General features: G+C 34.4%; 1 long non-coding RNA gene and 1 pseudogene across 1 annotated transcript; both read right to left on the reverse strand.

Moving 5' to 3' along the window:
• Window positions 1–7,985: 7,985 nt before the first annotated feature.
• Window positions 7,986–9,020, reverse strand: LOC147076039 (uncharacterized). Its single transcript, XR_015069901.1, has 2 exons — window positions 8,776–9,020; window positions 7,986–8,581 (listed from the first exon to the last, which is right to left on the reverse strand). It is a non-coding gene; the product is annotated as an uncharacterized LOC147076039 (long non-coding RNA).
• A 1,399-nt stretch (window positions 9,021–10,419) lies between these two features.
• Window positions 10,420–24,423, reverse strand: LOC147076040 (DNA repair protein Rad1-like; annotated as a pseudogene).
• Between the last annotated feature and the right edge of the window lie 929 nt (window positions 24,424–25,352).

Consider the following 25,352-nt stretch of genomic DNA (forward strand, 5'->3'; position numbering starts at 1 on the left):
TAACCAATGACATTATTAATGGACAATGGTGGTTTAATATAGGTAGACGTCACGCTATTTCCATTATGTGATATCACGCATCGGGAATTTATAGCAATATCACCTTTATTGTAATGGTGTTAGAACAGATTATGTTATTCGGCGGACCCGACAAAAAAGTGAGTGTCATTTTTTTTCCAGATGCTTTGTCCATATTAACGTCATTGATTTTAACAGATACATTATTTTAATCTTGATGAAAAATGAGTGAATAATAAGGCGGATTTCAATAAATTACCACCACATTAATGAATAATTAATAATAATTAGTAAAATATTTCATGACTGAATCGGTAAAAATAATGAGTCGAAAAAGTGAAATGACCATTGCACATGGATGCACTTGAATGTACTGAAATTAGACTTTATTCAAAACTAAACCATTAGGCATAAAGCCCATTGACGCAGCGAGTGCGGCGCTCGCGCAAAATTTCTACTAGTGGCGCGTAAATCATCAAAAATACAACGTAATCAAATACGCCAGCGCCGAGTGAGTCACCGTTTTTCGCTTCTCGGCGATACGATTTAATGAAAATACAAAGAAGTCCATTCATTGAACACGGCTACCAAAATTACGCTGCTCGAGGCGTTGTCGATCGACGGGCGAAAAGCAATTATTTAATTACAGAGAAGTCATTGTTCCGTGTCCTATATTTCGCTGGTTGAATAATGTCGTCGTAAATATTAATGACAAGCCCCGAAATAATATAATATTTTTATTGCTTTGTTATGAGAGACACTGTAAAAATAATTATTTTGTGCTGTTTGGGCCGCTTATTACATAGGTGAAGGGTAATGCGCGGGAAGAGACGTGTGATTATGGTTATGAATAAACACTGCATTCGCCGACTTCGCCCGCTCGACGCGTTCTATGAGCACTATCGCTTAGATCGAGGGTTTAAAAAAATACCATTTTATATAAATACTCATGTTATCATCAAATTAATGTTTAACATAAATATAAAGAAATAATAGGACTTTTATATAAATAGATTTTCTACAAAGTTGAAGGAATGTCCGGACATAATCTCTGTAGGTACGAGGGTGGGTCAATAAGTCCTTAGAAAAGCCGACAGGTGGCGCGACTAGTACTGTAAGCGGTTTGTTTTCATGCAGCGGCACTACCGATTCAGTATGCTGCGAAGTTTCAATCAGATTGGTCGGGTTGTTGTGTGTTTCTCGTACATTTAAAAAAAAAATTTGCTTGTTTACAAAAATGGAGAAAATTGAGTTTAGAGCTGTTATTAAACATTTTAATATAAAAGGGTTAACAGCAAAGGAAATAAAAAATGAGTTGGATTTAGTTCACGGCACATCTGCTCCTTCACTTGCAACTATTTATAACCGGTTAAATGAATTTAAACGTGGTCGTACATCAACAAAGGATGAACCACGCTCAGGACGTCCTGTAGAGGTGACTACACCAGAAATGATCAATAAAATCCACGATATGGTGTTAAGTGACCGAAGATTAAAGTTGAGTGAGATAATTGAGGTTACAGGGATCTCAAAAGGTAGCGTCATTTCTATTTTACATGACAAATTGGGCATGAAAAAAATTTCTGCAAGATGGGTGCCGCGTTTGCTCACAGTCGACAATAAACGCAATAGGGTGGTGGCCTCTAAAGCCCTGTTGTCGCTCATGCAACGCAATCCGGATGAATTTTTTCGTCGCTTTGTGACTGTAGATGAAACATGGATACACCACTATAGTCCCGAGACGAAAGAACAGTCAAAGCAGTGGATTGCGAAAGGCGAACCATGTCCAAAGAAGGCGAAAACCGTAAAATCAGCTGGTAAGGTTATGGCTACTGTATTTTGGGATGCACCTGGAATTATTTTCGTTGACTATTTGGAAAAAGGAAAAACAATAACAGGGGATTATTATGCATCTTTATTGGACCAGCTAAAAAACAAAATTGAAGAAAAACGGCCTCATTTAAACAGGAAAAAAATCCTCTTTCATCAGGACAATGCCCGTGTTCACACATGTTTACGATCAATGGCTAAAATTGAAGAATTGAAGTTCGAATTGGTCGACCACCCACCGTATTCGCCAGATTTAGCCCCCAGTGACTTTTTCCTTTTCCCAAACTTAAAAAAATGGCTAAGTGGACAACGTTTTTTTTCAAATGAACAAATGCTTATTCTGAGGACCTTCCGAAAACTTATTTTTCTGACGGTTTAAAAAAAATTGAGAAACGTCTAACCAAGTGTATTGAGCTCCAAGGAGATTATGTTGAGAAATAAAAAAAAAATAAAAAAAAAACTGTTTTAATGCTTTTTTCTAAGGAATTATTGACCCACCCTCGTACTATAAAATCTCTATTTTGACCTGCGTAGCACACGTAAGAATATCACGGATTTACAATAATAAATATTATTATGTCAATAGACACTACTGAAACACAGAATCATATTAATTTCAAATCTTCGATATACTAAGTTATTTGGTTTTTTACCATGACAATCATGGTGACTAAATTATCAGGTATGCTTTGCTTTTTCTTAAATGTGACGATGAATCCATTCCACAAATGATGACACTCTTGAGAAGACTCCTGGAAATGGCACTGCGGCGCACGGCTTTTCACTCCATGATACAATCCCAACTTGAAAGCCCTGGAATAACAGTGGTCCACCGGAGTCACCCTGGAATAATAAATAGTATAATAAATAGTATAAGGAAAATCAATTTCCTATGATTTGAAAATAAAGTAGACACTGCCAAACAACGCCTGTTGGAGAGGGGTAAAAAATAAATAGACACGTCATGGTCAGACATAATAATATTAGGAGACTAGGTTGAATTTTGGTTCATATTAAATATTTTACGAATACGCGCACATCGGCTGCAACGGTAATTAGTATGGCCTCGACCTTCGAGGTGACAGCATGTTTCGTTTTTACTCAAAAGTACACCGTAACCAAAAATACAAACTTGACATACAATACAAATTGAAACTTACTTGTTGGTACCTACCTATCGTATTTTTTTTATGGATTGCATAATATTTGTACAGAAATCTACTACCAATAATAAATTATAAATTACTATTTTTTTGTTAGTTATGGTAAAATTCTCAATGTCATACTAGCGCCCTCGCTGAAACGCCAATTTATGATGGTAGATCTTTAGTATTTTATTTATTTACCACAATCCTATAATATAGGACAGGGCTGGCGAACCTTTTTATATACGCGTGCCAAAAATTCCCAAATATTATTTTTCAACTCTCTGACGTGCCGAGCTTTTTTTCACGAGGAAAAAAAAGTTTTTAAAAATTCTATTTCAAAAATGATGATGTTCTAGATACCACTCAAAGAAAATAGCAGACATATAGCTTTATCACTTTTTTCAATTACGCCATACATTTCGGTCCACCAATTTTGAAACTGACTGCCAAAAATTAATACTACTAGCTTCACCAAGTTTTTGTTTCTTATTTGGTGAAGTCATTTTTTGTGGCTCGAAATCAAATTATTGTTTGTTAATGTATTAATTGGTTTGGTTCTCATCGCACACATTGACACGAGAATTGCTCCGATCAGATGAGCCATTTTCTCGTTACAGTGGTTTCAAGCATTGTAAATCGATCAAGATTAGAGGTTTGCGGCGCGGCACTCCCCGCCGCCTGATGAGGTTAGTGTGATAATATTATATGTGACGCATAAAGTCGAAGGACCGACCTCACCAATTATAATATACATATTTAAATTAATGTTTATTCTTGAATTGTATTTTCCTGCTATTTTTATACAATGCGATCTGTCATTCATTATTATTAAAGGTATTTTTTCTTTTCAAACGCGTGCCATAGGTTCGCTACCCCTGATATAGGATAATATGTAAATCTCTTATATTATTATCTTAAAACATTTTGGAAAACACACTAATTTCATATTTAAACGACACTTTGTTGATATTTTAAGAGCATACTTCAATGAAGCGGCAAATAATTTTCAGCAATATGTGGGACGTAATTTTTTACGCTTTGCCATTCGGAGATCTATAGTAGACCTGTGAGCACGTCAATTTGTTTTGTGATGGCGTCGCAGGAATTAATTCTTAAATCGTGTAAAGATGACTAAAAACGTTACACATTTACTCGAAAAACAAAACATGTCAATGAATGTATTATTATTATTACTTAAATAATAATAAACATAATATTAAATGGACGCATGTTGAATTTTGATGACAAATTATGTTTAGTTCGTCACGCGTCATTTGGCGATGCGCGGATTGCGGGTGCAAATGACGCATGCCGACCGAAATATAATTTGTCATATAAATCCATCATGCGTCCATTTAATGTTCTGTTTATTGTTCTATTGGTAACAATAATTTTATATTCATTGGCATGTTTTCTTTTTCAAGTAAATGCGTAACGTTTTTAGTCAACTTTAAACGATTTAAGAATTAATACCTCCGCCGCTATAACGAAACAAATTGACGTATTCACACCTTGACGTTCGTTCTCCGAATGCCAGCGAGTCCAAAATTTCGTCGCGCCTATATTTGAAAATTATTTGTCGTTTCACTGGTGTATCGTCTTAACATTTTCAGTTCGATTTTTTCATATTTCGAGAGATTTCAATTTGAATCGAGCATATTAAAGAAATTCACATTTTCAGAGATTTTTTCTTATAGTCTAGAGACGTTTTCTATCTGTCACCATAATATTATTCATGCCTTTTCGTCCATCTACCACAAATTAATTATAATGTCTTTTAATACTTTCTATGTAAACGAAACGATATATCGATGATCTAACATTGACACCTCGTATCTGCAATTCAATATTTTTGATAGGGGTAGTTAAAATGTTATACAAAAACTATTAATGATATTAAATAAAAACAAAAATACCATTATATTATTTTTGCACTAATCGTATTTTACAACGTTTTTATTTGCTCGTATTCTTGTTTGTCCAGTACAAATCTTGCAATCGAATTTTAACTCACTTCCCGACTAGCTAGACATTTGAAACTTTTAGAATATCTATACCAGAACACGATGCCAATGCATTATTTTAATACTTTGAGCCATCTTTAAGCAGAATTGAATTCATTTTCAGTTAATTTTGTTTTGTATGGAAAGTTATTTCGGAAAAATCCGTAAAAAGTAAAAGACTATTATTGGTTGCTAAGGGGGTGGTCCTAGCAACTTAATTATTAATATATACGTGCGTTACTATGGAAATCAAAATGAAATGTCAAAATGTCATTTCAGTGTTCTATATATTTGTTTGTTTGTTTGTTTTTTATTTACTTCAAATCAAGTACAAGTTTGAGCATATTGAGCATAATAATTCAACAGAAAATTTAAATACGTTGCATAAAAAGTTCTTTTTATCTTGTAATTATTTGCTTTTATTTAATACCAGCAAATAAAAACGTTTTAAAATACGCGTAGTTCAAAAATAATATAATGGTATTTCTGTTTATATTTTTAATATCATTTAATATTTTTTGTATAACATTTTAACCACCCCCTATCAAAAATATTGAATTGCAGATACGAGGTGTCATTGTTAGAACATCGATATCACAAATAAAAATTATTATTCTACAAAACTTTTTAAATCTAAAATCGGCACATTGTGACATTGGTGTATGTGTGAGTTTTAACAATAAATAAATGCATATTTCCTCACTAATTACGATGAAAATATAATCTGAAAACACGACACTGGAACTTAGCTGTCACACAAATATTATACTGATTGTCATTTGTTTTCTTTCCGAAACGATTATAAATGATTACAATACTTTAGATTATGATGTGTCTGTATTTTATTTTCAAATTGAGAATTTGCGGAAATCGGAGATAACACCGAAAAAATGATCTGACGTTTCCATTAGCATAAATAATAATCATAGTGTAATAAATGAGTTTTCTATTCTACTGATAATAATAATAAAGGAGAATTTTAATACTACTATCAATAAATTTAATAATTTTAGACAAATTACATTAAATATATATATATACATATATCAGTGGCGAGGGCGAGGCTGTTAGGATTCGACATAAAAAATGCACAATAAACTTTTCAGACATACTTATTTGTTTTCATTGAACTAATAATATAATTTGCTGATGGTACTGGTTAGTTTTTAAAATTCAATTAAACCCTGCCTACACCACACCAAACCATGATAGTTTGGAATGCTTTGGGCGATCCGACAAAAATAGTGCACACTTTTTCAGTCATACTTATTTATTGGTTCATTTTTCTAGATCCATTAAGCCCTGCCTAAACCAAACTATAATAGATTAAAAATATTATTCTATTTATAAAATATCCAAAGATATGTATGATTTAATTGCATACTTTTAGATATTTTATAGATAGACGAGTATCTATTAGGGCAGGGGAGGGCAAACTGCGGCCCGCCGGGTATTTTTTTGCGGCCCGCCATCATTAATTGTACTTCTGATTACGAATAACTTTTTTTATATTTTTTTAAAAAATATTGACAATAGATTAAAATTTGAAGAATTTGTTGTTTCGTTAATGTATTATCTCAGTACGTCTTTCTTGCGTCTCGTCTCACACTATGTAACCACTATTTTCTATGTTGAACATCGTGACACATTTAAATACTTTTTAACTCTGCGTTGCAAGGAAAAAAAATATATGCCCACGATATGGTGAAGAGTTTGAATGGATTTCAATTAAAACTCAAGTTGTTCCTTCAACAAATATCGAATAAGAATGTGGACCACTTTCCAACTTTGAAGTTGCTGAATATACCAGAATATAAATTTAAAGAATATGGTAAAATTATTAAAGCTCTGAATGACGATTTTTTACAAAGATTTGGTGACTTCCGAAAAATTGAGACAAGTTTAGCAACAGTACGCGATCCATTTTCAATAGATATTGATAGTGTAGGTACTGACAGAGCTACAACTTGAGATTATTGGTCTGCAGTGTGACATTGATTTAAGAGAATTGCATCGTCGCAAAGATATATCCAAATTTTACAATGCCCTTAATTCAGACAAATTCGAACAACTTAAAGATTATGCAAGAATCATTCACATCAATCACGATGCCCATTTACAAGCAGTTTTGAAAATATCAACCACAAAATTTTGAAAACCTGAATTTGAAAAAATGTACAACACTTTCATTCTTCTCATTATTTTTTTTTGTAATGTTTATTTTTCGTGATAATAAATAGTGTATATCTAAAAATGGTATTTTACTTGCGGCCCGCCGCTCATTTTGAATTCTTGAATTTGGCCCTCCATCCAAAAAGCTTGCCCGCCCCTGTATTAGGGCCTCGGTTTCGCAGGGTTTAATTAAATTTTAAAAGTTCACCAAAAAACACCATCTGTTAGTTGTAGTATTATTTCAATGAAAACAAATACGTATGACTGTCAAAGTTTAATGTGCACTATTTATGGCGGATTTTTACAGCCTACCTCCACCATCCAGCCACTGATATATATATATATATATATATATATACATCCCGCTATCATTACTGCGTCATCTAATAGGACACTTTCATTCAATCTTGCGTCCAACTGTAATGCGGCGTCCGGTATACGGACGCAGAATTGAATTCAAGTAATTTTACGTTTTCTCATCTCACAACCGCTCATAAGAGTCTAAAACCGAAAATAGCCCAGACACAGTTTTGTTACCTCATAGGAACCAAATATGTATTTGTAGTTTGCAGTTTTGTCGCTGACGGCGCTACTAGCGATGAGTGTATATTTGTGCCAGAATATTTTGTTTACAATGTGTCGCGTGCATAGATAATGTACGTAAATAGATTCGAAAGCGGCTAACAAAAGTATTCCCACTAAAACAGCACCATCTATGGTAAAGGCTTTGAAATAAAATTAAAAAGCCCACCAAATTTGAATTTATTTTCATATTCAGGCAAGGGAAATGAAATAAATAAAAGGCAATTATATAAATTACACACATTTATTTATAAAATTTAAAATCAATAAGTATACTAACAGTTATCAAGTAAAATATTAACATTCATGAAATTAAATATTATAAACATTGAGTAAGTAGTTTGTTTAACTGATACGAATATTAAAAAAATAAATGGAAACATTATTAAACTATGTTTCGCTCTCATGTAGGAAAGCCTACCCATCAGATTTCATAGACAACCACGGCATAATATAATAATCATTTACGATGAATAAAATTTAATCCTTCTTGGAACATCATTTAAATATTTATATTATATTTTGCCTTTGTAACTAAGGATCTATGCGGCACATTAATAAGGACATGATTTCACTATATATTATAACAACAACACGATAGATATTTTTCTGTAGTTGTCTATGAAATTTGACAGGTAGGCTTTCCTACATGAGAGCCGTTTGTTTTATATTATAATAAATTATAACTGATCACTGAAAACACTACAATTATTTTAATCACTATTGCTCGCCTGTCTTCTTGCATCTTCTAACGTCAAGTCCGCTGTCAGCCGAGCCATGTCTAGTTGGATGTGATGGGAGACTGCATCGATGGCTGTTCCATATTTACTATAAAAGTAAAAGTAAAAAACAAATAATGAATCACTCTGAAATAATATTAATTATCGTAATTATTGAAAGAAGTAAAATGAAGACACACGCAAAATGCATGTAAAAAAAATTTATCCATCAGTATTAGATTTTTAAAAAATGTACAAATGATACTAATTCTAAATAAACATGATATAGGCTTCTTCATTTACTTTTTTTTGGGCGTTCCGTAGCACTTGGCTGTGCGAGAGCCAATGTCGCTCCTGCGCCTCAGGTAGACGATGTAAAACCTGACTCGATTGAGAATCCTTTGATGCATCTGTAGCCTGCACCTGAGCCATGTCCAGTTGGATGTGATGGGAGGCTGCAACGGTCACCGTTCCAACATGTTTACTATAAAAATAAATGAACAAATAATAACTCACTCCGTAATATGTCAATTATCGCAAATATTCAATGAAGAAAAAAGTGATAGATGCAAAATGCAACTACAAAACAACTGAGAACAAACATTATCTATCATTATTGATTTAAAAAAAATGTGCAAATGATACTAATTCTAAATAAACATTACGATATAGGCTTCTTCACTTATCTTTTTTTTTTGGGTGTTCCGTAGCATTTGGCTGAGCCAGGGCCAATGTCGCTCCTGCGCCTCGAGTGGACGATGTAAAACCGGACTCGCTTGAGAATCCATTGATGCATATGTAGCACGCAGCCGAGCCATGTCCAGTTGGATGTGATGGGAGGCTGCAACGGCCACCGTTCCAACATGTTAACTATAAAAATAAATGAACAAATAATAACTCACTCCGTAATATGTCAATTATCGCAAATATTCAATGAAGAAAAAAGTGATAGATGCAAAATGCAACTACAAAACAACTGAGAACAAACATTATCCATCATTATTGATTTAAAAAAAATGTGCAAATGATACTAATTCTAAATAAACATTACGATATAGGCTTCTTCACTTATCTTTTTGTTTTGGGCGTTCCGTAGCATTTGGCTGAGCCAGGGCCAATGTCGCTCCTCCGTCTCGGATCTGACGAATCATGGTCCGCTGCCATATCTCCTCATTACTCTCAAAAAATGTTTAAAAAAAATGCAGCCTCAATGGTTTGACATTGACATCTCAATTTAAATAAATATATGATTTTATTTTATATAATGGTTGACAATAATAATTACATTTTAATTTTACCTTGTAAAAGAGATAGAATAACTGTCATGAGGTGTCAATGTCAGTGCACTGCGAATGTTGTTAAATCCCCCAAAATAAAGTGAATAACCAGAGCATAAAAATTAGAAAAACGCAATATGTAACTTAAATCACAACTGTAGTAAAACTGGAGTAAAATTAAAAATTATTTACCAGTACATAGGTACTAGTGTAAAATCTGTACAAATAATTTTATTGTTAAACAAATATTATCGCACAGGCCTTCTTCGCCTACTATTATATTTTTGACCAGCTGCTAAATAAACTTTATTTCTCCCCGAATAATTTAATTTGCCATTTAGAATTTTATTTGCAGTATTACAGAAAGCATGTATTTGTAAAGAAAGCATACATTTTATGAATCTATCCTTAATCTCTTCTTTATGGAGAGGGCACGAAAAAACGGTGAAATTAATTTTCTGAAGAATTTTGGTTCTTAATTTTGCCTGAATATTATGCGTAGAAGCATTTTCTGATAAATAATTTCTAATTAATTTTCCAGTTGAATTGAAGCAGTCAAGCATATTGTCAGAGGCATATTTTAATTTTCTATCCTTTCCGAATTCTCGCATAGCTACATTAGCGTGCTTGCTGGTAGGCTCAGTGTTCAGGTCGCATTTACAATGCGTACAAGAGTTTGAAATTTTACGAATAACATAACCAGCAGTGTACATTTTACCATTCGTAGAGGTTAAATTATCTTCCAAATAATCCTCTGAAACTACGCCTGAAATGCTTTCATCAAGGTTTTGTGGGGTGTCATCGGTTTGTTTTAAAAATCCTAATAAATTCTCAAAAAGACCATCAGCATCGTCTTTCTCACAATTATTTCTGATGGAATATCTAGACATTAAATTGTTAATCAAAAGGCTTTTAAAGGATCCTGAAAATTGACATGGTGTGGGATTGACATTACGAAAATTGTGGCTTCTTATACTGCCAAAGAAATTTTCCAGCGAATCCTGGTTGAAATTACGAAAAGCTACATACTCAAATCCCACATCATGCAATATATCCAATATTTTAATGCAACCAGCCAAAGTTTTTTCCCAATTCAGAAGTGATGGCACCTTTGGTACTGGATTTTTATGTTGGTCTACAAATTGCATCTGTCTAATTTTTACTATACTATCAAACCAGAATTGTCGGTGGAATGACTCCTTTCGGTGTAATGACTCCTTTGAAGCGCAAACCCTTTTCGTTTTCCAATACGGATGTGGTTTCAGTGAGGTTCCATTCACAGAGTCAAAAACTTCATCCCAAAACAATAGCATTTTGCCGGTGTATTCAGCTTCTCTTGGGATGATTTGTCCGTTTGGCATCACTACCCCTGGAATCGAAATAAAAAGATATTCAGTATCTTCTGAAAATAGTATCTACTCGCCTAGCTAATTCGGTGTACTTCCATGTATACTTTATAATTTGGAAATTACTCTTATATGTAATTAAATAAATTTGAATGACTTTGCAGCAGGGTTAATTCAGGTGGAAATATTTAATTAATCCGTGATGGCATAACTGATAACTTTAAAATTATAAACTTTTTTAATTTATTTTAATATACTGTTATAAAAATAATCAGATTTTGAGTTAAATGTTATTGAATTAGTTACATAATATATAAAACCAAGTTACCTTGTGTGGCACAGAACACCAGGTGGCTGCCAAATTTCTGGCTTAGCACTTGGGCACAAGTCGACACCTTCATCTTATTCATTTTCGATGCAAAAATATGTGTCTCATTTATTTTGGGAATGAGCCTCAAATTGCCGACGTTCGCCTGATCTATCTTATACAGATCAATAATATGTTTCCACGATGCGTACCTAATTGTCTTGCCATCGAAATACATAAGGTCTTTTGTCATCAAGTTATTTCTCATCCCTTTCAATAAATGAGGCACATCAAGGAGGGCGACAATCTCTTGTCCTTTGATAATTTCTATTGTGATACCTGAGAATAAAACGAATAAGTGAAAAGCATATAATAATATGTAAAATATTAGAATTAATTTGACATATACACAGGTAATAAAAACATACGTTCATATCCGGTATCGGCTCTTTGTCTCTCTGTATTGACACGTAGACTTTTCAAAGCAGCAATGTTCGTCGCGCTTTGATCGCATACTGTTGCGATTATCTTTATACCTGTAAAATATATAATACAGGTATAATACACATGTTCTAACTGAAAATACATATTCTACTTCAAAATATAATTTTGTGCAAAAGCTCTTTCAAAATCCATAGAAATCATTTATTTTGGAATGCGTTTCTTTCAATTAGAATACGTGCAATAATAAAATATATAATATTTCTTCATATAATGCAGTGGTGAGGGGCGGAGGTAGACTGTTAACATCCAACATAAATAGTGCCAACTAAACTTGTCATTCATACTTATTTGATTTCATTGAATTAAGAATTAATTTGTTCAATAAAAATAAATATGTATGATTAACAAAGTTTAGTGTGCTCTATTAATGTCGGATCTTAACAGCCTACCTCCACCCTTCGTCACTGATATTATTTCTATAATTATATTATGAACAATGCATACCTGTGGAGACTACTGCCTTATAAACCTCTTTAATGCAACGAACTAATTGAGCAGACTTAGTTGCAGATTCACAATAATAATACGCTATTGGCTGCTTTTTATTACCAGCCACACTTTGTATCATGAAGACAAGGACATGATCTGCAATTTTTTTAGAACGCAGATGCCCAAAATCTTCAAAACCTTCGTCAAGTCACTTTTTTTTTATTATAATCAAGTGCGCTTGTAAACTCATTTCATCCCACATGAGTGTATAATATTTTTCATGGTCAGTAAAACCACTAACTATTGATTTTAATTGAGAAATAATGACACCAGAGATACCGGTGGAGATAGGAACAGATGATAATAATGTTTGCAAAGTTCGGATAGATGGTAACGTAAAAAGTTTTGACAGAAATTTATATCCTCTTCCACTTTGCTTAAGTAAAGTGAGGGCTAAGACTTTATCTCTTTCGGTAAAGCGTCGCCCTTTAGGTTTTAAATTACATGATTTTAATTGGAGTTTGAAAAAGTCTCGCTGTATTTTTGACAGGCCTTTGGTGGCTTGAACGAAGGTTAGTGAATCTGCAAATTTTTCTGCCCCCTTTATCCTATGCTTGAAGTTCGTCTTATTTCTTCGTCGGATGTATTTTTCCAAATGCAAACATTTGCGGCGATACATTCGAGCCTTGGGTGTCAAGGCCGTCAGATTCATAGGAAAATTTTCAGGTGTACGATCTGCAAGACACATTATACGGCATTTGAAATATTTTAAAAACATACAAATTAATACAATATTATTTAGCAACATGTCAACATAGTATATAGGTATGAGGTACTAGGTGAATTCTAGCTTAATCATATAAACTAGCTGGGCAAGCTGGCTCTCGCCAGTCTGTCTCGCTAGTAAAAATAATTGACAATATGATTATAATTTAATGTATGGATATCCAAACGTGTTATTTAGGTACATGCACCCATTATGTTATAATATATAAGTAAATGTAAAATGCATAAGGTGGATTGGAGTTTCAAATAATATGAGATTAATCTAATTTTCAATAAAAATAGATGTTTAAATCACTCACCTTTGATAAAAGCAGGTATTGCTACTGGACTGCAAGGGCTCACAAGATCAATATTAGGCGATGATTCAGAGGGAATTGCAAGATCAATAATACGCGATGATCCAGAGGGAATCGCAAGATCAATATTAGACGATGATCCAGAGGGAATCGCAAGATCAATATTAGACGATGATCCAGAGGGAATCGCAAGATCAATAATAGGCGATTCAGAGGGAATCACACTACAATAATTATCAGAAATACCGCGTGCTTCAAAGTTTAATACTATTCTATGAGTGGAAGGATCATTTTCTTCCGTCAGATTTATGTTTGAATCACTATCTGATAATGGGGTTGTCAAGTTTTGAGATGGACACACACCCATTTTTAGCTTCTTTCCACAGTAGTCTGTCGAGAGAAAATGATTTCTACACACTCCCACGTTGTCAGGTGATTTTAACAGTTTAATTGTACTATTGCCGATTAAATTGATCCATTGCCGTCGTTGGTAGTCTGCCTTTGGTAATGCGTGACAGATCACTCCCTTAATTTTGCAATCTGGTACCCAGCAATGACGAGGCATCTTGAAATTCTGGAATGATCTGCAATCAATCTGGAATATCACATAGGTAATAATTGTTTGGAAGTATCAATTTCATCGAATACTATTGTATGACATAGGTACCGAAAGATTAAAATGCTTAACTTGCATTGTCAAATTTTTGAAAATGTTCGGTTTAGTACGAAACGTTATAATATTCCATTGATTACGAAAACCCCTCAATTGCATCAAATAATATGCATTGTGTTACTGCTCGAGTAGTTAATTCATATTGAAATAACTGGCATAGCACTATTTTTATCAGTATTCAAAGTAAGATCAAATTATGTTTCTCATGGGATGGTATATTATTTTACACTAATATATCAAACAGTTGTCTTGCACAACAAAATTAACAGATGTAATAGACAATACATGCCAATGTTATAATATTATTCTGGTAGACAAGTACAATAAAATATAATTAATAATAAAATGCGTAACGTTGTAATTTCAATTTTTCAAAGCAAAATAAATGGCAGTTGGCAATTGGAAATGTCAAACGTTACTGAATAATTTGAAATAATTTGCTAGTTCGGATAAACTTCACCCTGATCGATGATTGGCTAACCTTGGTTCAACACCATAGATAAGAATAAAATATCTTGTTTATGAACCAAAAATAATTATTATTTAGCCATCTGGCGACACGCCGACCAAACACAAAAAAAACACGTGACCGAAAATTTGATTGTATGGAACTTTCATCCCCCTGATTGACGCCCGGTCGACTGGAGAGTTGAGCGCGGAGGTCGGATCGGGGTGTGCGGCCCCGACTCCCCTCCCTACCCGGACTTCCGGGGTGTCAATACGATAGAAGTCAAATCTAGTTTCAGTTTAAATCTTAGTGTGTGTACATACTTTTAATAATAAACTTACATAAACAATTACTTTTGACATATAATTTAGTCCGTATGTGCCCATTACCCTGATGTGCTATAAACATTTTAATTTTATTATTATGGATAAATGGCGGCATAATCGGCGCACTCTTCATTTATTTGGTAAATTTTTATAAATAAACTAATACATTTTCAAAAATGATATTATTAGAAAGTTTTATTTTTGCAATAAAATTCACGGCGTGCAAGGTACCGCCATACATATACATAATAGTAATAAAACCATACTTTTTCATTATTTTTTAATCAATGTCAGTTTTCAAATTAACACATTTTAAGCGGGAAGAGTATTTCTACCTGCGCGCCGTACTGGTGCATGTCGGCGGGACGGGTAGAAATACCTTTTACACCGGCTCCATTTGAAGTGCGGGTAAGGTATTTCTACCCGATTATTGCATACGAATATTTTATGTCAACAACTTGAAAATGTTTCAAACTACACACCGTCGTTTCATTTACTTACACACACACTCTTGCGCAGCCCATATGAGAGCTTGTACGTAATAAGGAAATTTGTTTAGAGTCAATAAATCGGCGAACTGTAATTCTGTAGACGATAAGAATGCTGAAACTATATCCGTCATCTTTTCACACTTGTTTATTTTTTGATGGGTGAGCAGGAAGACAACATTTTGTGAAACATCAATGTATTCTTTAAACATGGTTTGTTCGCTGTACTGTGAATGCGATTATATGAATATTTTTATGATGTGTGATAAATACATATGCCTCCTTCACATACTATAATATTATCCTTTGTGAGCGAGTGAAAAGACGACAATTCGTGATCGACGGAATGCATTCTTCGCACTTGTAATATTGTGTGGTCAGATAACGCTGGTATGCGAGCGGAGCAAAACCCATGATGTCTGTAATCTACTACAATCTATATTGAATATCAGTATTGAATTTTCAGTTTTGAAATACGGCGCTATAGAACGGGTGTGTTTTTACAATTGAAATATTATTAAATAATCGATATTTTATTTAATCTTTCAAAAATGGCTTCAGACAATTATGAAAGCGATGATGAAATATTCGCCGATAATTTGTCTGCCTATTCTGGTGAAGATTTACCTGAATTAGGCAGCGACAGTGATTGCGACAGCGATAGTGAAGAGTTCCCTTGCACGAGAAGGGTACCAGTGATACCGTTACAAATCAGTCATGGAATGGTCTGAAATAGACAACCCACCGCATATTGAACCATTTTTAGGTAAGATTGGTGTTTGCGTAGCACCAAACAATTCTGAAAATGTGATGGATATAGTTAGTTTATTTATTGGAGATGATGAAGACACTTTATTGGAGATGTAGTGATGAGGATGGGCACGACAATTACCTTCCAAACGAAAAAGGAGAAAAATACAAAGAGTGTCGGATTTTTTTCCTTAACACATTTGGCATAAAAGAAGATATTTATAAACGATGGACAAAACAAATGGACAATTTGGACACTTCCAAATAACTATATAGAAAACAGCACTCCAAGCAGTGTACATGAAGTATCATTTACCAAGGGACATCGACAAGATAAAATCAAGGACGTCAGGAAATGGCTCAATCCAATACCTTTAGTACCCAGCCACTATTGTACAGCTTCCTCCAATAGAAAGTATGGTGTTCGGATTCAAGCTCGACAATGTAAACGAATAAGATTATGAATTAAACATAAATAAAAAGGAAGAAGGTCGTATTGCCAAGGGTGAAGCCAAAGAAAGTGCCAACAGCAAAAGAATGGTCATCACCATGGATTTTCAAAGTGTTTTGCTATGTCCGAAGATATTAGCGTCATCCGCATATTACAAACAAAAACTTCAACTTCACAACTTTACCATCCATCAGTTAAATGATGCAGATGTAATTCTTTATGCTTGGCATGAAGCAGATGGTAATATAACGGCCAATGAATTCACATCTTGCATTATTGACTATTTAAGAAAATTTTCCAACGAATACAAAGAAATTGTAATGATATCGGACGGTTGTAACTATCAAAATAGGAACAAGGTTCTCGGGAGTGCATTGAGCGATTTCGCAAAATCCTACAATAAAGTGATAAAACAGTTGTATCTAGAAAAATGGCACACAATGATAGAGGCAGACGCTGTGCATTCAACTTGACTTGGACTTGACCAAATAATGAATATATTGTTTAAGGAGAATTATTATTGTTCTAACTAATGTTGCCGTTGTAAATGAGGCAACTTCCTTAACTTGTAATTTCACCCAATAATAAAAAATAATAAACTTTAGAACATTACTTTAAGCCGCCGATTTTCTCACCTTCCGATTACATTGCGAGAATGCATTTAGCTCGGCCTAGACAGACAGCCATACAAAGTAAATTCTATACATTACCATTTCTTTTACAAACTGATAATGATATCTTTTACATACTGGCACAATTCAACTCACCAGATTACAGGATTACTGGAAAACTTATCGATTGTTCAGTATTCCAATATTCATTGGACAAATAATGTCAAGGAATCCATTTTTGTTGATAATGCGATGCCTTCATTTTTCGGATAATAATGAAAACAGAGATTGATGGTACATAATCGGTAGGCTTGACTAACTTAAAAAAAGTATGTCTTTCTGAATGTAAAACAACCTGTAAATACGACAACGCAGATTATTCATTAGAGCTTAACACACAATTATTAAAACATTTGTCAACCCCTGGTTTACATAAATATATATATATATATAGATAACATAAGAAAATATGACAAAAACATATATTATAAACATGTTAGGCGCACAAGGTGTTCATTAACTTTAGACTAGTTTCACTGCAAGGAATATATCACAAGATTGTATGAACCAATTCTCATTAGTGACCTCCCATTTTTCTTGGCGTTATCATATGAACATAAATGAAAGGATCTAGTCATTAAAAATAATATGGACTCTCAGTAAACAAGAAGTCCAGACACTTGGGATAACACACCACGGTATGGAGAGGTGCATGGTGGGCATAGCCCGTAGAGGACAAAAAAACGAAATAAGTGGACAAGGCGACAAACAAGAATGTGTGATGTAAATTTACTAATAATCATAAATGCAGGACAGGAAGAAGAAACATTAGACAAATCTACTTCTTCGAAAGCTAGACGCTAGCGCCAGTCCAACGCACACAACCGAGAGGAATGCAATCAGCTTGTATCATTGTAATCAGCAATATTACTAATCTTATCGCCTAAAGATCCTAACATAACCTTTTGAACCAACATGACATGAGTAGGTACTATACAACCTTGTAATTCCAAAGCAGTGACACAATATCGTCAGTCAGACATTAAATCCACATTTATTTCACAAACTTGTATGAATAGATGCATTAGTCCGCTTCTGCTTCCTCTGTGTGGTCATCGCCGTCCAGAACGAGTGGGATTATGTGGTACTCGATGAACATCTGATGCTGCCCTTCCTTTTCAATCATCTCCTGCACCAGCAACACTCCTCGAGAGTCACACTTCATAGCCACCTGAAAGTAAACAAAAAGCTCAAAGACTTGGATACATACTAAGATATAATGTACCAAGATATTTCTAAGAAAGAAGTCATAATTCCAGGGAAATAGCCGCCAAAAGTAGAGTAGAATAATGATGAATGTCACAAATACATGACCTATTTTCTTAGACTAATATTCTTAGTTGATTAATCATGCACAAGAACAATGCTGTACGGCACGTGCTGTTCATTGTTGTTCTCGTATAAAAATTTTATTCGCAAGAAAAACGCTATAAGGCACATACATGCTATGCTGTTCATCATTATTCTCCTACAGGAATTATTGCTTATTGATTTTTTAATTAAGGATTATTTTTATAATAAATTATTATTCAATTGTGTACCCTGTATGAATAACTACATCTTTGAAATAAAATAATAATTTTATTTGTTTTATTTATTCCTTAACATTTTGCAAATGTGCCATTCATCGTTGTTCGTTCACACTCTACAATTAACCAAACCGTAACAGTTTGGATACGCTATGGACAATCAAACAAAAATAATACACATTTTTTCAGTCGTAATTATTTGTTTTCATTGAATTAAGAATACATAATATTACAGATGGTACATGCATAGTTAGTTTTTGTAAATTCATTAAGCCCTGCCTAATTCAAACCGTAATGGGTTAAAAAAAAAAAATATTCTTGAATCTATAAAATATCTAAAATTATTTATAATCTATTGACATAATTTTAGATATTTTGTAAATAGACGAATATTTTTAGAATTACGTATTTTGTCTTACGCAGGTTTAATTGAATTTTAAAAATTAACCAACACTAAGGCCTGAACAAAAACGATGCATGAGTGCGAGTGAGAAAGTATTCGGCACCCTTACAATCTCTGCGAAACGCGCTAGAGGAAGATAAAAGGTCTACATATATGTGAGCTAGTTTCCAAAAGTATCGCCGGCAAATCGGGGCGAAACGCTTCACATAGCGTCGATAACCTACGAGCTCGTGTTGCTAAAATTGTTATTTTTTGTGTTAAACATAAAGTCAGTGGTAAATATTTTTAGTTAATTAAGTAGAAAAGATGGTTCTGTGTGTTGTCTTAAAATGTGGTGTAGCCGTACTGATAAGGAAGAAGATGGTATTACGTTTCATAGGTAAGTTGATACATGTCCGTGATAATTTATTTGTATATTATTATATATTTTAATATCAGTGACCTAGTGTTTCTTTAAAATAACTTAAATTATGGATATCTTTATCTAATGGTTGCATTTTGACCGCTTAAAAATACTATATAACGTAAAAAAATAGAAAATTATATTTTAATTCTGAGCGTCTAGTGCGAGCACTAGCGAAATGGTCTATGGTCTCGAACATTGTAGACGAATGCGTTTGCTCGCCCACAAACCAAACGCAAGGCACGCGGCTTCATTTAGCAATGCAACGGGTTGCGTCTAGATGTATTTATAGTCTCAGACCAACACTATTTGCAATTTGTTGTAATGTTGTAAAACATACATATGACTGACAAACTTTAGTGTGCACCATTTATGTCAGATTTTAACAGCCTATTTCCACCCTTCACCACTGAAGTAACTCGAAGTACAATTACAAACCTGGAAAGCCATCGAGAGGGCCCTCATGATGAGCCGGAGGTGAGAGAACTTATAACGAAGGTTGACGGCTTCCTCGCAGAAAAAACTGTGGAACATGTACGATGTCTTGGAAATTTCCACTCGGGACTCATCTTAAGGAAACAAGAGAAAATTATCATCAATGTTAATACATAATATTATATTCTATAGGGCATCATCAATTTTTAGTTGAGGTCACAAAACTCTAGAAACATCTCCACTCCAGGCTTTTGAAGAATAGCGTCTTTGATAAAAACAACATTGATACAATAGTATTAATATGTATAGTTTTTGGTTTTTTGTGTTGCAACTCGGATGCTGTCTTCGAGATCCAAGCGATTTCTGTTCGTTGTTTTCAAAGGGAAAAGATATTGTACACAAAGGTAGGTAGGTTATTTGCAAAAGGCAGCAGCATATCAGTCATTTCCACATGACGCGTACAACTTTAAAAGTTGGACAGATACATATTTCCCATATATAGTAGACGTCAATTTGCATTGTTTTGGGGAATCAAATTTTTACCTCATTCCCCAATTCCTGAATTAGATGAATTAAATTATCTCTTACCTGAGGCCCAACTGTGGTAATGGTAAAATGCGGATAGTCAGGAGATATTTGCATCTGGATGACCTCGGAAGACTTCTCCAGGTCGCTAAGCACGGCCAGCAGCTGTGGTCCCTTAACCAGCAGAGTGGCTTGCTCTGACATGTCCTCGTCCCCTTTGAAGTACATCAACTCATCCGCTTCTTGCATTTTTATTTCACAGTCTGTCACCACATCGTCACCAGTCAGAGGTTCCAACCTAAATAAACACGATTTACTTAGCATGTAGATAGCATTTATATTCCTTTTTTTGAAAAGGGAGTTTCGACTATTTATGCAAAATTTAAATAAACATTGTTTGCACCAATATTGTCATAAAACTTTTACCAAATATTCCCGGACATATACCTCTCCAATCATTTATGTCAAAAGACACATCACCAATAATTGTTTAGTTACAATTCAACCGCCGCCACGTCAACAGTTTTCAATCGTAAACTCATTGCATGTTTATATAACTATACCTCTGCTTGTCCCACTCGAAGACGATAGATTATCCGCATGGGAGGCGAACTTAGCCTCTGAGGGCCTCGAAAATTGGGTAAAGTGAGCAGAGCATCTCCCACCTGGAGCCAGTCTCGGGTACCGTACATAGAAAGCCCCAAACAGACTGAGAACCATGGTAAGGCGCACCCGAGACAACATGGTGAAGTGGGGGTTCTCTGATGACCAAACCAGCATGTGAGTTGAAATGCAAATCATGGAGCACCTATTTTCATGCAAGGCTTGCCCGGTAAGCTGCAACTTCGACGAGATCCTACAAGCCGAGGAAAATGGTGTTGCCTTCGCTAACTTCTGGAGCGACACATTGTAGCTAGTGAAAACCCGACACGACGATGAAAACGAACATGTTCATTGTTGAACTGCGTTGCGCGACGACGTGGTGTCAGCAATGAACGTGTTAACCATTAGCAGAAACAAGCGCAGGGTGACTCGTCGCAAGAGCGATAAATATAACAAAAATCAAACCAAGTGTACGAGTGCGTGATCCGGTATCCAGCGGGATTGCTCCAGTAAGCCTTTGAAATCTTTCTTGGTTAAATCATATGCCTACGAATTGGTGAAGAAGACTTACACAAGGAAGAGAGGTCACCCGTTGCCCTTATAGTACATCTTGAGACTGCAATCCTTAGACGATCCGAAGATGTTGAGACATTCCGTTAGCACTGTTAGGTTGACTGAGAACTCCACATTGTACTTCTCGGGCACTCGGTATTGGTTGAAGTTGACCACAGAGATGTACGCGGAGGCCTGCACGCACTTACTCAGCTCGACCGTGAACTTGAGGCCTTGTTGCTAAGCACAGAACGTGGCCCACTGCTAGAGGATTAAAAAAATAGTTATTGTTGTATTAATGGCATAAACCAGCAATTTCCAAACTGGGAGACGCGGAGGGTTGCAAAAGTTTAACACAATTAATTTAGCCACAGGCTGGCAATTTATAGAACAGCCGCTGGTTATAAACTACATAAAAAACAGTCCTATAAAAGGTTGTTTGCAAACCTGTCTGAAAAAATGTAGACTAATAATTTTATAATACTTCACTTCTATACTATTGAGAAGCGCACTGGCTATCTCGTGAAAAAATTAAATAAAAGGGTCAAATCATAATGTTGAAATTTGAGGCAAATTTGTTTAGGAACGATAATTTTGTTGTTAAACATGTCTATTTGGTTGAAATTTTAAAAAAATTGAGTGAATAAATCAATGCAAGAACCACTAATGATAAAGTGAAGGCATTCATAAAAAAAATGGAGCTTTGGAAAAAATAAGTTCGCTATGTTTCCACTTTTAAATGATTTCTGCGCCAGATATATTGAAGCAAACATAAATCTATTTACCGAGTTCTTGGTTAGTTTGCTAATGCACGTTTCACATTATTTCATTAATAGTAAAAAAAATCGGTATGTACTTATGTATGCGCGTTAGAAGATATATTTCTATGGCATAATAAAATTTGTGATAACCTAGATTCTTCGACTAGCTCTGGTGTGGTGATTTAGAATCAGGTTCACAAAATAAATAAAAGTGATTCATTGGTTCATCGAACTATCTGAATTATTTGTTTTTCTTATTGGTAGGAAGTTGAAATGGAGTGCCGCTGGTTTAAAATTATCTTGTTGCTTCATTCCGTATTTATTAATATTATTTACTGTTACTATTTAAATTATCTTGTTAAATTACACCTCAGAATAAGGGACGCTTATTGGAGCTCCGCTGGTTTAAAATTGTTTTATTGCTTCATTCCATGATTATTAATATTATTTAATATTACTATTTTAATTATCATGTCAAATTACACACTGTTTAAATTTGGTAGCCGTACTGAGAAGCAACACGATGGTATAATGTTACATAGTTAAGTTCATAATAATAAAATCGTGGTTCTACTGCATTTTGCTGAACGGCCAACAATCCAGGATAATCCTAATTCTTCACTCAATACCAAATTCATCTTTAAAATGATTGGTGTTGAAAATTGAACAAATACGAGGGCATTGGTGACTAAGTAGAGTAAAATTTCAACTTAAATATGACAGAAATGTAAAACGGTTTGAAGCTAGATTCGGTTTATTATTTTATGACAATCCGGCCATAAAACGCGAATGTCCTCAAATATTACTAATATACAGTTTCATTTACGTGACACAACTTTAATGCATTGAAAATAACATGATATTCTCCAACATGTATTTAAATTTCTCCACACTCGAGAATCGCACCGCACCTACTTAGTCACACGCAGAAGCCTACCTCCCTTATATTCAATATTCGGCAGATAAGGTTTCATTCACAAATGATTCACATTTATTTCTATTCCCGAACAGATTATTGATAAGTTATGTTCAAAGGACAGTAAAAATAGATTGCCATGATTGATCCTAAGCGGAACAAATAGTCCTCCACAGGTTGGAGATTGTATTAAAACTTTTTCTACGAGGAACAATAATTGATACCCATTTATTAGTCCAACCTTTGTTTTTATGAATATAATAATGACATTTAATACACCATGTCCATAGGATATACTCCAAGGTAGTTCAAATGCCTAAGAAACCTATATCCTTTCATACAAAGCAGTTAAATGTTTGAATCCTGATCAATGCACACATGAAAACTACCCATTTAATATACAGTCGAACTCGGTTACTACGATCTCGGACATAGCGAGATCTCGGACGTAATGAGGAGACATACGTTGACATTTTGGTTTATGATTTTCTCCATACTTATTCACTGTTATAAAGAGCAACTCATCGGATATACCGAGCTAAAATATGGTCAAAAAATTTCTTAAAACTGTTAATGTGTCAATCGTTTAAAAACATTTCGACCATAAGCAATAAAATACGACCTGACAGGAAGCCGACATGATCGCATAATGTTTATGACATTAGTGTCTAATTACCTACCTAATTGTTGAAATAAGTTAAAAGATCCAAGGTTTGTGAAGTCAGTAGGTACAATAAACAACTTTTTTTGTAGTTTATGAATGCCATGCTTGTTTCAGGGATTTTTATGATGGTGTTCAGATTTTTTATTTTCGACTTTTTGTGTTATGTGACCCCTCATTTAAAAATACCTATTCTTTGATATAATGAGTAACACTTATAACGAGCATATTCAGCCCGTCCCACCTTCCTCGTAATAACCAAGTTCGACTGTAATATAATTTTATATACTTACCGACCTCTTGAAAAATGGTGGCCTTCAGAACAAAGCAGAGCATCTTCACATTGTCGAGAAGCGCAGTAAAAATGTATTCAGGACCTCCCAGAAATTCATCTTGCGTATCAAACATCATCTTGATGTTTTATAAATTAATTGTCTATGTGATAAAATGATTTTTTTGCTTGTGAACACTTCGATTGTTTGTAAGACAAAAAAATCAGGACCAAGTAGTGTTAGTGTTTTATTTAATTCTGAAGCAAATCATCAACTGCTTATATAGAATTCGTTATGGTATCATACTGGATCTGCGCAACACTCTGCTCCACGCACTTCCCAAGCACCCGCGTGATACTCAAGGCGAGCACATGTTTGCACGTAAATTCCGACGCAGACATCAACACTTTGTATTGAAACGCAGGACACGGGCAGTAGTTTATCTTCCGAACAAGTCAATAGATTTGGTCCGAGTGTCCCAGTCTTGCGTTGGGTCTATTGATGATCTCGCACGCGCGTTCAAATATGCCGCCGAATGTTGAATAGAGCAGGACATCGTTATCATATACTGAAAAAAAAAACAAATCCAAATTAAGTAATTAATAGTTTTATAAAAAAATTTGACAAGATTTTATTTTTAAATTAGCTTCTACACACCAGCATCGGGAAATTTGTATGTATGCAGTTGGCCGTATCACAATTCACTGTGAGATGTTATATCCGAAATAGATGACTGTATAGTAAAGATCAAAACCGTAATAAAATGGAAAAAAATACAAGAAAATGGGTAGATAAGTAAATTAGAAATACAGTATACTCTCGGTAATCTGCCGCTCAATTATCTGACAACTACTATAATCCGCCGTTATTTTTACTAGTTCGGATGAGACGGGTTTATTTTGGAAACTTCTCCGTAAAACATACGTTCATCGCGAAGAAAGTAATGTACCAGGGTGGAAAGTGCCCAAGGACCGACCGCATTACAATAAAATTATGCCGTGCTCCAATGCAAACTGGACACACAAAATGAAGCTTTTGGTCATGGGGAAAGCCAGGAAACCTAAGCCA

Source organism: Rhyacophila brunnea, unplaced genomic scaffold (genome assembly GCF_057557595.1).
Source record: "Rhyacophila brunnea isolate RB1 unplaced genomic scaffold, BYU_Rbru_1.0 scaffold_134, whole genome shotgun sequence".
Classification (NCBI taxonomy): domain Eukaryota; kingdom Metazoa; phylum Arthropoda; class Insecta; order Trichoptera; family Rhyacophilidae; genus Rhyacophila; species Rhyacophila brunnea.